Source organism: Azolla caroliniana, unplaced genomic scaffold (assembly GCF_043228905.1).
Source record: "Azolla caroliniana isolate FFs.n. ecotype wild unplaced genomic scaffold, voAzoCaro1.0.p SCAF_13, whole genome shotgun sequence".
In the NCBI taxonomy this organism is placed as follows: Eukaryota; Viridiplantae; Streptophyta; class Polypodiopsida; order Salviniales; family Salviniaceae; genus Azolla; species Azolla caroliniana.
In genome coordinates, this window is record NW_028230448.1 from 11,413,479 (window position 1) to 11,425,868 (window position 12,390).

Consider the following 12,390-nt stretch of genomic DNA (forward strand, 5'->3'; position numbering starts at 1 on the left):
TGAAACATAATGTTGGTATTGTGGTCAGAAAGGTTGCAAGGAGAGCTAGTGCTGGAAGAAGAATGCTGACTGCGATAAACTCGGATCGAGTAAAGCTGAACATGGAAATTGGCAACGATTGCACTATGCCGAAGGGTCGGAAGGACCCGAAACCGGAAAGCCCCAACCTTTGTGATGAAGCACAAGGAAAATTCAATGAAGAAGAGCACCACAAAACCGAACGAGGTGTGGTACATCGACTCTAGAGCGTCAAATCATATGACGAGCCATAAAGAGTGGTTCTCATACTTGGAGAAATTGGAACAACCGGGAGTCATCGAAACCGGTGATGACACCGCACATTCGATCGAACATGTCGATGAAGTCCTCCTGAGTCATGTCAGATAGAAGGGGAGACTAATGAACGTAGTACACGTCCTGACAATTACAAAAAACTTGGTGTCGGTTGAACATATCGTCGACCAAGGGATGCAAGTTAGGTTCACCCACCTCGGGTGCTTCATTGAAGAAGAGGTTCATATCTTTGTGCAAGGGCGCCGGGACGAGAGGATGTTCATCCTCGACACAAATGATGTCTGCACCGTATTGTTCGTGAAAGGCCAAAAATTCGATTCACATATTGACTTATGGCATAAATAGATCAACCACATCAATTACCAAAGGCTTCAGGAGTTGCAATCGAAACAAGTTGTATTCAGTTTACTGAAGTTCAGTGGTCGGAAGACCCAAGTTTGTGAAGCATGCCAGCTAGGGAAGCAACACTGACTTCCATTCCCTAATGAGCGAAATTGGAGCCGAAACAAGCTCGACTTGATACATTCGGATGTATGGGGACCGGCACAAAATGTGAGCCTAGGTGGGAGTTGATACTTCGTCTCCTTCATCGACGACTACAACAGGCACACATGAATCTATTTCATCGAAAAGAAGGGTGAAGTCTTTGACTGTTTCCAGAACCTGCAAACTCTTGTGGAAAGGGAAATACAAAGGAAGATCAAGTGCCTACGGTCCAATGGTGAAAAGGAATACTTTTCCAGCCACTTCAATTGTTATCTTCAGCAAATGGGAATTCGACGCGAATTCAGCTGTAGATATACGTCGAAATAGAATGGGGTAGCCAGGTGAAAGAAGCGGTCGATTGTTGAAGCGGCACGGGAAATCCTGGAGGAGAAGAGCATGCCCAAGTTTTATTGGGCCAAAGCGGTTCAGACAACGGTCTACATCGTGTAATTCTGCTTGTAAAGCAACAAGTCATAAGACATCAATAAAATCCGATTTCTTCATAGAGAGTGTGCTTAACATTTAGCTCCATGTAATAGTAACATTAATGAAGTGTTTATTTGGTCCCTCCATACAGGTTACAATTTAGTACTCAGTTGATTGACGTGGAGCAATACGAGGTTTCTCATATATATTCAAGAGTGTTCATTAATTTCTTACTCTCATCAAATAGCCTATCAATAACACACAAAATGCTTCTACAAAAACGGATTACCTCTTCACCCGAGAGAACTTGTCTTTTATTCCATTCTTCGTCAAATCTCTTCATATAATTTAGAAGTTTCTTGAAGCCACTCAACTGCATAGTAATACACCAAACAGTGCACCGGTATCATTAAACCAGAAATAAGATTTCTAACTTAAAAGAAAAAACAGAGATACCACCAAAGCAAAATTCATTTAACTGATATTTATCACTCTCAAATTCTTTACAAGATTGATCTTACCTTTTATGTGTTCTTAAATATAAATGTTCTTTGTAGACCAAGTCTTGTATTTAATCTAAACCCCGGGTCCCCACACTCTTGAGTCTGATGTGATTTTGTTATTGTAATTAGTAAATCTTCCCCCAGTTTCACCTAATAGATTCTATCGTGTTTGGTGTCTAATTCTCTCTCGTTAACACAAATACATACACACCCATCTTACATATTATATAATTGATTCATTCCTCTACATAAAATTATATGTTTAGCTCTTTACAAAATCAAGATACAAAGAGGCTCTGGAAGATTTTTCACATGAGCTTCAATAAGAAGTTTCTGATTGAAATCTAAGCTCTTCCTCTGATAAAAAACCTACTTTGCATTATTAATGTACAATGAGCAATTTCTCTTTGTTTCTTTCATCTATCTTGCCTCTCTGTTTTCTTTCCGTGATGGTAATGAAAACTATTGGTGGAAAGAATTCGCCGGTCTCCACTGGCACACGAGTTGCACTTCGGGCGAAAGCCGAACTTAAGACACTTGAGGGTATTCAGTAGCATTGCCTATGTGCATGTGCCTGATGGGAAGAGGAAGAAGCTGGACACGAAATCGGAAAGGTGCATACTAGTCGGCTACGCATTGGAACAAAAGGGGTATAAGTGTTATAAGCCCCGGACCAAGCAAGTCTGAGTAAGCCTAGATGTTGTGTTCAATGAGTCGGCATCCTGGTATGCTCTTCTGACTCCGACCCTCGATAACTCTAACCTCCCGATTTTTGAGGATGAGGCTAGTGAGGCCGACATCATTCAAGAAGAAGAAGAAGATTTCAACACTTTGGACGAGAGTCCGATTTCATTCCGGCTTAGTGGCCCGAATGAAGAGATGAGTTAGAATGACCAAACCGATCGTCTGTAAATGGATATATAAGATGAAGTACAATGGCAATGGTTCGGTCAACCGGTACAAGGTCCGACTAGTGGCCAAGGGATACGCACAAACCCACGAAATCCACTATGACGAGAACTTTACACCAATGGTGAAGATGATGATGGCTCGTGTGGTACTGTGTTGAGCGGACAAGATTAATTGGATCCGGATTGGCTGAATAAGCCAGAGTCGGATCAGATTCCGGAACGAAGAGCCGGATCAGTATCCGGATGGTATCCAGAACCAGGAGCCGGATAGGATTGTAACAAGTAGGCCGTGAGAAGTCTACAATCTTAGCCTAGTACGCAGGCAGATTCCTGGGAATTAGTGTCAGTCGCTCGTATGAGCATTGAAGTACTTGTCAGTACTTTTGTCAGTCCTTTATGGGCTTGTATAAAAGTGCTCACTGAGCACATTGTATGTATAGAGTGTTATTATTTTGAATTGAGTTTTATGTTGTTCTGCTCTCTCTCTGTCTCTCCCGCTCTTTGTTTGTGTGATACAAGCTTCCATTAAACTTGTGTGTATTTTTTGTTGCTATCCGGAAAAACCAGTGTCGTGAAGAAAACCGTCCATGAGCGGAATCGGTGCACCGGAGCATAGGAACCGGCTCTTCATGCACGTACGCCTTGTGTTGTACATAGGAGAGAATTAGGGACATGGAAGATCCTAGGTAGGTAGATTCGGTAGGTAGGAAGTTAATAGGAAACGGCTCCCTTCTTGCCTATAAAAGGAGAGAGACGAGGAGGAGGAATGTATCGCGGAATCAGAGAGGACGAAGTGTTGTCGGGCTGTCGGTCGAAGGCTTCTCTCTCTTCCATACTCCATAGCTTCTTTCTGTGCAGGTTTCGGGAGGCTCGCGCTGCTCTGAGGAATGCCTGAGTGCTTCCGACAGCACCTCCAACCTACACCTTTCTTTCTGTGCGTTTACGAACAGGCATCGGCATCTGTTCGCCGGCCTGTTCGGTTGTAACCGACTTCGTGCTTCTTGTTGTTGTCTTTGTTAATACATACATACATTCGTGTCTCTCTGTGTCGCTGTCCCACTCGCGTCTTTGTGTCGAAGGGCCGTGTCCCTGTGAATCTACGCTCGCACGTAGTGGGTCTCTTTTCCTTTCTCTCTTGCTCTTCGGTACAGGACCCCCGAGGTCCCGCCTCATTCCACGCATCCGCGAGGAATACCTCGACATCTTGGTGAACCCGACGTGAAGGAGGCGGCAGAAGAGCAGAAGATGAAAGGGTCGGATCTTGCGGAGGCCATGGCTTCGGCCGTAGATCGGATATTGAGCGCACGCGAGGGCTCCGGCGCCCTCGACAGAGCCATTGAGGCGGTCGTCGGTACGATCGGCCGGTTCAGCGGAAAGGATGCCACGAAGTATTTGGCGTCCTACGGGGCAGAAATGCTGATGCGGGACATTCCGGAAGAGAGGCGTCTTGCCGGGTTCCCTCGAGTGGCGATGCCGAGCATCCATGCGGAGGTGCTCGAGGTGCGGGCGGAGAGCCGTACCTGGGAGGAGTTCGAAGGTCGACTCCTGGAAAGATACGGGTTGGACGACGCGCTCCGGCTTTCGAAACGGGACTTCATGGAGTGGGTGGAGTCCCCCGGCAAGGGAAGAAACGCGTCAGCACTCCTCCGGGAGTTTGAAGAACGCTTTGCGCGCCTTTCGGCGCTTGACCGAACCATTCTGGATACGAGCCGGGTCCTACTGTTCGTCAAGTCGGTGGACGAGCGGGATCGGGATCAAGTCGGCTCCTTGCTGGAAACTGAAGACGGGCTGACGACCGACCGGGCTGCAGTTAAGAGAGTCTGTGGCCGTTTCGACAAACGGCGAGAATGGGCTGATAACGGGGCGGCCGGTGTGGGGTCTGTCACAGCAAGGAGGCTTGAACCGGCACCGCAAGAGCGAAGGGCAGAAGCCCGGGAGTGGCTCGAAACCGGGTCGGCTCCGACCGGCATGGTCAATGACTCGTCCGGAGGAGCAGCGCTGGAGGAGTTGACGCGGGCGATAAAGGATCTCTAGATCGCCCAGATTCGAAGGGAAGGCGGCGAACCGGCTCGTGACCGACGGCCGGTAGCATGGAACAGGTGCATGTGGTGCAACGAGGTCGGCCACATTCGGAAGGACTGCGGCGATTTCACAGAGGCGTTGAGGAACCGGGTGGTGTACCTATGGGAAGGCCGGGTGCACGCCGGCGACACCAGAAGGACCCTAAACCGAAACAACGGGTGAGGAGGAATGAAGAGACTGATGGAAGAGGCAACGGCCCGACACGTGGAGGCCATCCACTACTCGGCGTTGGCCGACATTCGGGTCGGGGGCAGCGAGGCCCGAAAGGAGGGCAAAGACGGATTCTGGTCAGCAATGCTGGAAGGTCTTGCCGGCGCACGGCTAAGGAAAGATGAAACGGACCGCGCTGAGAGACGGGTTCGGGAAATAACCGGGTGGAGCGATCCGGTCGAGGAGAAGACGGGCTTCGTAGAAGCCGCCTGCCGGAACTACGAGGCTCTGGTAGAAGACAAACGAGTGGGGAAAGCCGGAGCGGCCGGGCCCTCACAACGGTACGAGACCCGATTCGGGCAACGACGGAACGATGCCGGTGGGTCCAGCTCGCAAGATAACCCCAGGAAGGGCGGATACCGACCGGGGACGGAAATAGAAAGGACTACGGACCTATGAAAGGTCCTAGAAGAACGGATCCTCGACAGCAAAGTGGAGCTGTCATTGCGAGAGGTGCTAGGGATCGCTAAGAAGGAGTTCCACGACTCCATTGTGGACCTGGTGAAACGGAAGAGGCTGTCGACGGAGACGGAACCGGAAAGACCGGTGGAGGTGCGGACGACGCACATCGACGACATGGCGCTAGAAGATGAGTGGGCGGAGAGCCACTATTCAAGGCCGCACTGGGCCCGAGCGACCACGGAGACCCTGGTAAAGATCGGAGATGTTCAGGAACCGGTGGTGGCATTGGTGGACCACGGTTCGGAAATAAACCTGATGACCATGGACTTCTATAAGAAGGGCAAGTGGCCGATCAACACCAAGCACGGGTGGAAGATACGGGCGGCGACGCGCGCCACCGAGGAACTGCACGGGGCCTGCCCGAACGTGCGAGTCAAGATCGACGATGTCGAGATTGACCAGCACTTCTTCGTACAGGAGACGTCCTCGCACCCGGTCATATTAGGGGAACCATACATCACGGCGGCGCGAATGGAGACCAAGGTGCTGGACAACGGTTCGGCCTACGCGAGGGTCAAAAGCCAGGACGAGCGCCATTTGGTGCAATTTCTGACGGTGCGGCCGAACCACGAGCGAAACCGCGAATCCCTCGGTGGCGAGAACCGGGAGGATTTTTAGAGGGGGCTGCCAAGGCGTGGGGCGGAGACAGCCCGGACACTCGAGGAAGACCCCACGACTGTACGATAGAACCGAAACCGAAGAAACCTTGTACGATAGGTAGGAAATTTTGCTTCTCCAACAACGGAGGGTGTATGATGGTCGGCATCGTTGGCCGAGAAAGGGCAAGGGCGGAGGAGCGACTTTGAGCGTGCGGAGTTCTCGGCCCAGACGAGGAAATCAGCGGGGCCGTGGAGGCGGTCTCCTTCGATGACACCTTGGGGATGCTGAGGAAGGTAGCCGGAGAAGACCTTAACGAAGACCGGACGATACCGGTATGTTCCGAAGAGATATACGGAGTCATCGCGGACTTCAGTTAGGGGCTCGGGTCGGATCAGACAGCCCGGGTTAGCACGAAGTACGAGACTGTGGACCGGAAGGTAAGGCCAGTCGCGGCACCCTTACCAGAGGGCAGCGAGTCCCGAATCAGAGGGGTTGCGTCGGACCCCAGTTTACGAGATCCGGCCTGCATAGGACACACCTTCACCGACGGGACGCTCCGGGAGCTCAAAATCGGTGGGGGCGGGTTCCTACTGCCGGCGGAGGGAGACCGGTTTCGGAGAATGCTTGGAAGGCACAAGAAAGCCTTCGCATTCTCACCGGAAGAGATCGGGTGCGTAGACCCGACAATCGTGGAGCCGATGGTGATATTCACGGTACCGCATGTGTCGTGGAATCTCAAGCCGATTCCAGTACCGAGAGCTCACATCCCAAAGTTGATGGAGCTATTGAGGCAGAAAGTCGATATGGGCATTCTCGAACTGTCGAGTGCCCCATACTCGAACCGATGGTTTACTGTACCAAAGAAAAACGGAACATTGCCCTTCATTCAAGACCTGCAGCTGGTCAACAGAGTGACCATTCGGAACGCAGGAATCGGACCGACCATAGACGAGTTCGTGGAGGCCTTCGCCGGAAGGTCGATTTATTCGGTCGGTGATCTGTACTCGGGGTACGACCAGTTCCAGCTAGCCGTGGAGAGCAGAGACATTACGACGATGCGAACTCTCCTCGGCCTAGTGCGAATGTGTACCCTGCCACAAGGAGGGACCGACTCGGTGGCCCACATGGTGAATGCAATGAACAAGGTACTGAGGGATTGCATCCCGAACATCACCATGCCATTTCTGGATGACATCCCGATAAAGGGGTGCCCGGTGGAAGAGAAGGACGAGACAGTCGGGCCGGACGGATGCCGGCGATTCGTGGCAACACACATCGACGACTGCGAGAAGGTGCTACAAAGGCTAGAGGATGCGAGGTTCACCTTCTTCGGGGAGAAATCGGCTTTCGGGCAATCAGAAATCCTGGTGGTCGGACACCTGTGTGGACCGTATGGCCGGAAGCCGTCTCTGGCAAAAGTGGAAGCCATCTCCGCGATGAAGACCGACTGTAGCTCGGTTACGGAAGTTCGAAGGTTCTTGGGGGCATGCGTGTTCTACCACATATGGATCCCGCATTACGCCCACGTTGCGGAGCCGCTATACGGGTTGCTGAAAAAGGGGCGAAAATTCGAGTGGCGAGACGAGCACACGGAGTCGGTCCGGAAGCTAAAGGAAGCTCTTGCGGTAGCACCGGCGCTCCGGAAGGCTGTCTACGAGAAGGGTACCCCAGTATACATAACGGTGGATACGAGTCCGACCGGGATCGGATGGGTCGTCAACCAAGAAGACGGGGACGGCATTCGGTTCCCGATCCGATTCGGCGCGAAGGTCCTCAGTGAGCGACAGTGAGGGTACGCCCAGGTTAAACGCGAACTCTGGGGTATCGTTTCGGCAGTAAAGGCCGACAAAGACTACCTGATCGGGACAGAAGTGATTATCGAGACGGATTGCCTGCCAATTCTCGGCATGGTTTCCGGATGCGCGACACCGGACCTGGCGATGCTCAGGTGGATAGCGTACATCAAGTCCCTGGACCCGGAAATACGGCACATTTCCGGAAAGGACAACGCCATGGCCGACATGCTTTCGAGGGCGAGGTTTGATGACGAGGGCAGCATGGTTTCGGAGGACGAAGAAGTCGGTGTGGACTTCTTCAAGGCGGCGTACGTGACGACCGATGGGACGAGCACTCCGGCATTTAACGACTTCGACGAGAGCAAGTACGACGGCGAGTGGCTCCAGATCGGTGGATTTTTGAGGACAATGACGCCGGATGCGTCATGGACGAAGGACGAGGCCAACCGGATCCGGAAGAAAGCTTACCGATTCTTTCTCCGAGACGGATACTTATGGAAGCACCCGAAGAAGAAGAACGGCGTCCCGCTCCGGGTGGTGGCGATAAAGGAAGAACAGGAGGAGCTGCTGACGGCCTACCACGACAGCCCTTGGGCTGGACACCGTGGAACGTGGGCCACGTTCGAGAAGATAAAAGGGAAGTACTGGTGGCCGGGACTGTACCGGGACGTGCATCGGTTCGTGAGAACTTGCGAGAGCTGTTAGATGCACTCCATAGTCCGACATCGGGACGGGCTTTACCCTACGTACCCTCCGACCATCCACTTCAAATGGATGGTAGACCTGGTGACGATGCCGATGGGAGTAGGACAGATGCGGTATCTGGTCCTGGCTCGAGAAGATCTAACGAACCAGGTGGAAGGCCGAGCCCTTCAGAACAAAACAATCGCGGCCGTATGTCGGTTCCTGATCGAGGACGTGATATGCCGGTACGGGTGCGTCGGGAAGATCGTGGCTGATCGCGGGGAGTTGGACGCCGAAGAAGCCGAGGAGTTGTTCGACCGGTTAGGAGTCAAGCTCTCTCTTACCACTGCGTACAATCCGGAGGCGAATGGAAAGGTGGAGCGTGGACACGGACCGATCGTCAAGGAGTTAGTTCGGGCATGCGGAGGTCAAGTCGGGAACTAGCCGCGGCTGCTGCCTTACGCGTTGTGGGTTGACCGAACTACGCACAGTTCGGTAACCGGATTCATGCCGGCAAAGCTCATGTTTGGGCAGAAGCCAATCATGCCGATGGAACGTACAATCTTCTCATGGGCAACCGTGGACTGGAGAGACGAGATGAGCCGGGAGGAACTGCTGGCGGCGCGCATACGACAGCTCGAGCGAAGACCGGAGGACGTGGAGCAGGCTGCGGGAAAGCTTCAGGTGGCAAGCACGAGGAACAAAGCCCGGTTCGACCGGATGCACCGGCTCTGACCGAAGAAGATCGAGGAAGGCGACTGGGTGCTAGTCTATGACAGCAACCTCGACAACCAGCACCGAGCGACATGGAAGTTCGCAAGAAGGTGGTTCGGGCCTTACGTGGTACAAAGCGCCAACGACAACGGGACGTACCATCTGGCGGAACTCGACGGCACGAGAATGGCGATACCGGTAGCTGGGAAGCAGATCAAAGCGTTCAAGAAGCGTCACGACGACGAGCCGGATCCGGATAACCTGGACCAGGACGACGAACGATCCGAAACTGAAGAAGAACCGACGGGCGGGGAATAAAGGCCGGACCGGTTTTCTCCGTCCCAACTCAATTTGGCGCATGCCGGTGGATGCGCGGTTAGGTGGGGGCGGATGTCGTGAAGAAAACCGTCCACGAGCGGAATCGGTGCGCCGGAGCATAGGAACCGGCTCTTCATGCACGTACGCCTTGTGTTGTACATAGGAGAGAATTAGGGACATGGAAGATCCTAGGTAGGTAGATTCGGTAGGTAGGAAGTTAATAGGAAACGGCTCCCTTCTTGCCTATAAAAGGAGAGAGACGAGGAGGAGGAATGTATCGCGGAATCAGAGAGGACGAAGTGTTGTCGGGCTGCCGGTCGAAGGCTTCTCTCTCTTCCATACTCCATAGCTTCTTTCTGTGCAGGTTTCGGGAGGCTCGCGCTGCTCTGAGGAATGCCCGAGTGCTTCCGGCAGCACCTCCAACCTACACCTTTCTTTCTGTGCGTTTACGAACAGGCATCGGCATCTATTCGTCGGCCTGTTCGGTTGTAACCGACTTCGTGCTTCTTGTTGTTGTCTTTGTTAATACATACATACATTCGTGTCTCTCTGTGTCGCTGTCCCACTCGCGTCTTTGTGTCGAAAGGCCGTGTCCCTGTGAATCTACGCTCGCACGTAGTGGGTCTCTTTTCCTTTCTCTCTTGCTCTTCGGTACAGGACCCCCGAGGTCCCGCCTCATTCCACGCATCCGCGAGGAATACCTCGACACCGGTTCATCAAAGCTTCCGCATATGAACTTTAACATATTGGTGGTACCAGTGGCAAGAGGGTGGCATCTCCATTAGATGGATATGAGGAATGTGTTTCTTCAAGGAGATCTTGAAGAACAAGTATACATGTTCGATGTTAGGAAACAAGTCCCCTCCGGATGGGAAGTGAGAAGAACCGTGTTGATGAGCAACTCGGCCGAGGCCGATAGGCCAAGGCCGAATCCGGAAATCGTGGAGATAGCCAACACGGAAGGCTAAACTTGTAAATAGTCGAAAGGTTACATTAGTATATAAGTACTTAGGGCAATCATGTTAAAGTAGAGTGCGTTATTGTAAAGTTACGGTAGACGGGGTTGTTGCCTCTATAACTGTGAGAGTGATCGAGTGTGAGTGGAAGCGTGTGAGCTCCATAGCCGCCTGTTGGCGAAGCAGGATCTCGAGTTCGTTGCCTCTGAGATCTCTGATTGTATTCCTTTCTCTCATAGTGTTCTGTTTCAGAGTTTGTGGACTCCACGTGGTTTTTTCCCAGTTCGGGTTTCCATGTTAAAATCTGTGTCATTCTCAGTTTCTGTATTCTGTTTTTCCTTTCCATTAGATTGAATATTAGTCCACACACGTACAACTGGTTGTGGCCGGCAACGATTTTTCCTTTCAGTCGAGCCACTCGATTTCAGTTAGAGGTGAACAAGTCGGCAATATGTTGACAGAACAAGTCGTTGTATGACATTATGCAAGCCCCCTGTGCTTGGAACTCGAAGATCACGCATCGGTTGCATAAGATGGGGTTTGTGACCTCCAAATCTGACTCCTCTCAGTTCATCGGGAAAGGTCCGAAGGGCCCGATTTTGCATTCAGTTGTACGTAGACGACATGGTCTTCACCGGCCCCGACCTTGTTGAAATCGATCGAATAAAGTTCCAGCTATCGGACACATTCGATTTGAAGGACCTGGGGGACCTTCACTACTTCCTCGGGATGGAAGTGATCCACACCCCTGACGGCATATTGTTGTGTCGACGACACTATGTACTAAATATGATGTACAAGTTCGGTATGACGGATTGACGATCTGTCTCTACTCCCGTTGATAGAAACCTAAAGCTTCGTCCCGACTCGGGACCGACCTGTGATGAGAAACAGTTCCAAAAATTTCTCAGAAGCCTTATATATTTAACTATCACCCGACATGACCTTAGCTATATGTTCAGAGTGATAAGTCGGTTCATGTAGTGACCAACTGTCGAGCACCTTTAGTGTGCATATGGACTATTGCGATATGTGAGCGGCACGAAGGATCAGGGACTGTTGTACCACACGGTATAGCCGAGATGTGTTGGATCATTGGTCGACATCAGGTTTCATGTTTTCTCTTGGGAGCGCGACTGTAGCTTGGAGTAGCAAGCAACCTAACAGTGGCCTTGTCAAGCACCGAAGCTGAGTATTGAGGCGCCACCGTTGCAACTTGTAAGGCTATATGTCTCCGGTGATTGTTGCAAGACTTAAGGGTTGAAGTTCTTACTCCAATTCCGATCTACTGCTACAACATCAGTAACATACAGCTGGCAAAGAACCTTGTTTTCCATGCTCACACGAAGCACATAGAAGTGCATTATCACTTTGTGCGCGAGCGGGTCTTGAGCGGTGAAGTCGAACTCTGGTATGTTCGAACTGATTGGCAGGTGGCCGACATCTTCACCAAGGCGCTCAGATCAGACAAGTTGCAACACTTTTCAGAGATGCTTGGTTTACAACAGCTCGACGTGCCACAACAACAACAAAGGAGCTGAGATGGGCCTTATGAGCAGACATGCTAACCGAGAAGGTCGAGGTGAGCGGAATTGGACGGGTCGTGGAAAGCGGAACCGGGCTGTTGAGGAGCACGAGCAAGGCGAGAGGACACTAGGAGGAGTTGGAGGAGAGGACTAGCTACCACAGACATAGACACCACGATCCGACCTCAAGTTGAGCTTGAGGGGGAGTGTTGAGCGGACAAGATCAACCGGATCCGGATCAGCTGAATAAGCTAGAGTCGAATTGGAGTCCGGAATGAAGAGCTAGATCGGTGTCTGAATGGTATCCGGAACCAGGAGTTGGATCGGATTGTAACTGGTAGGCCGTTAGATGTCTACAATCTTAGCCTAGTACGTAGGCAGATTCCTGGGAGTTAGTGTCAGTCGCTCGTATGAGCATTGAA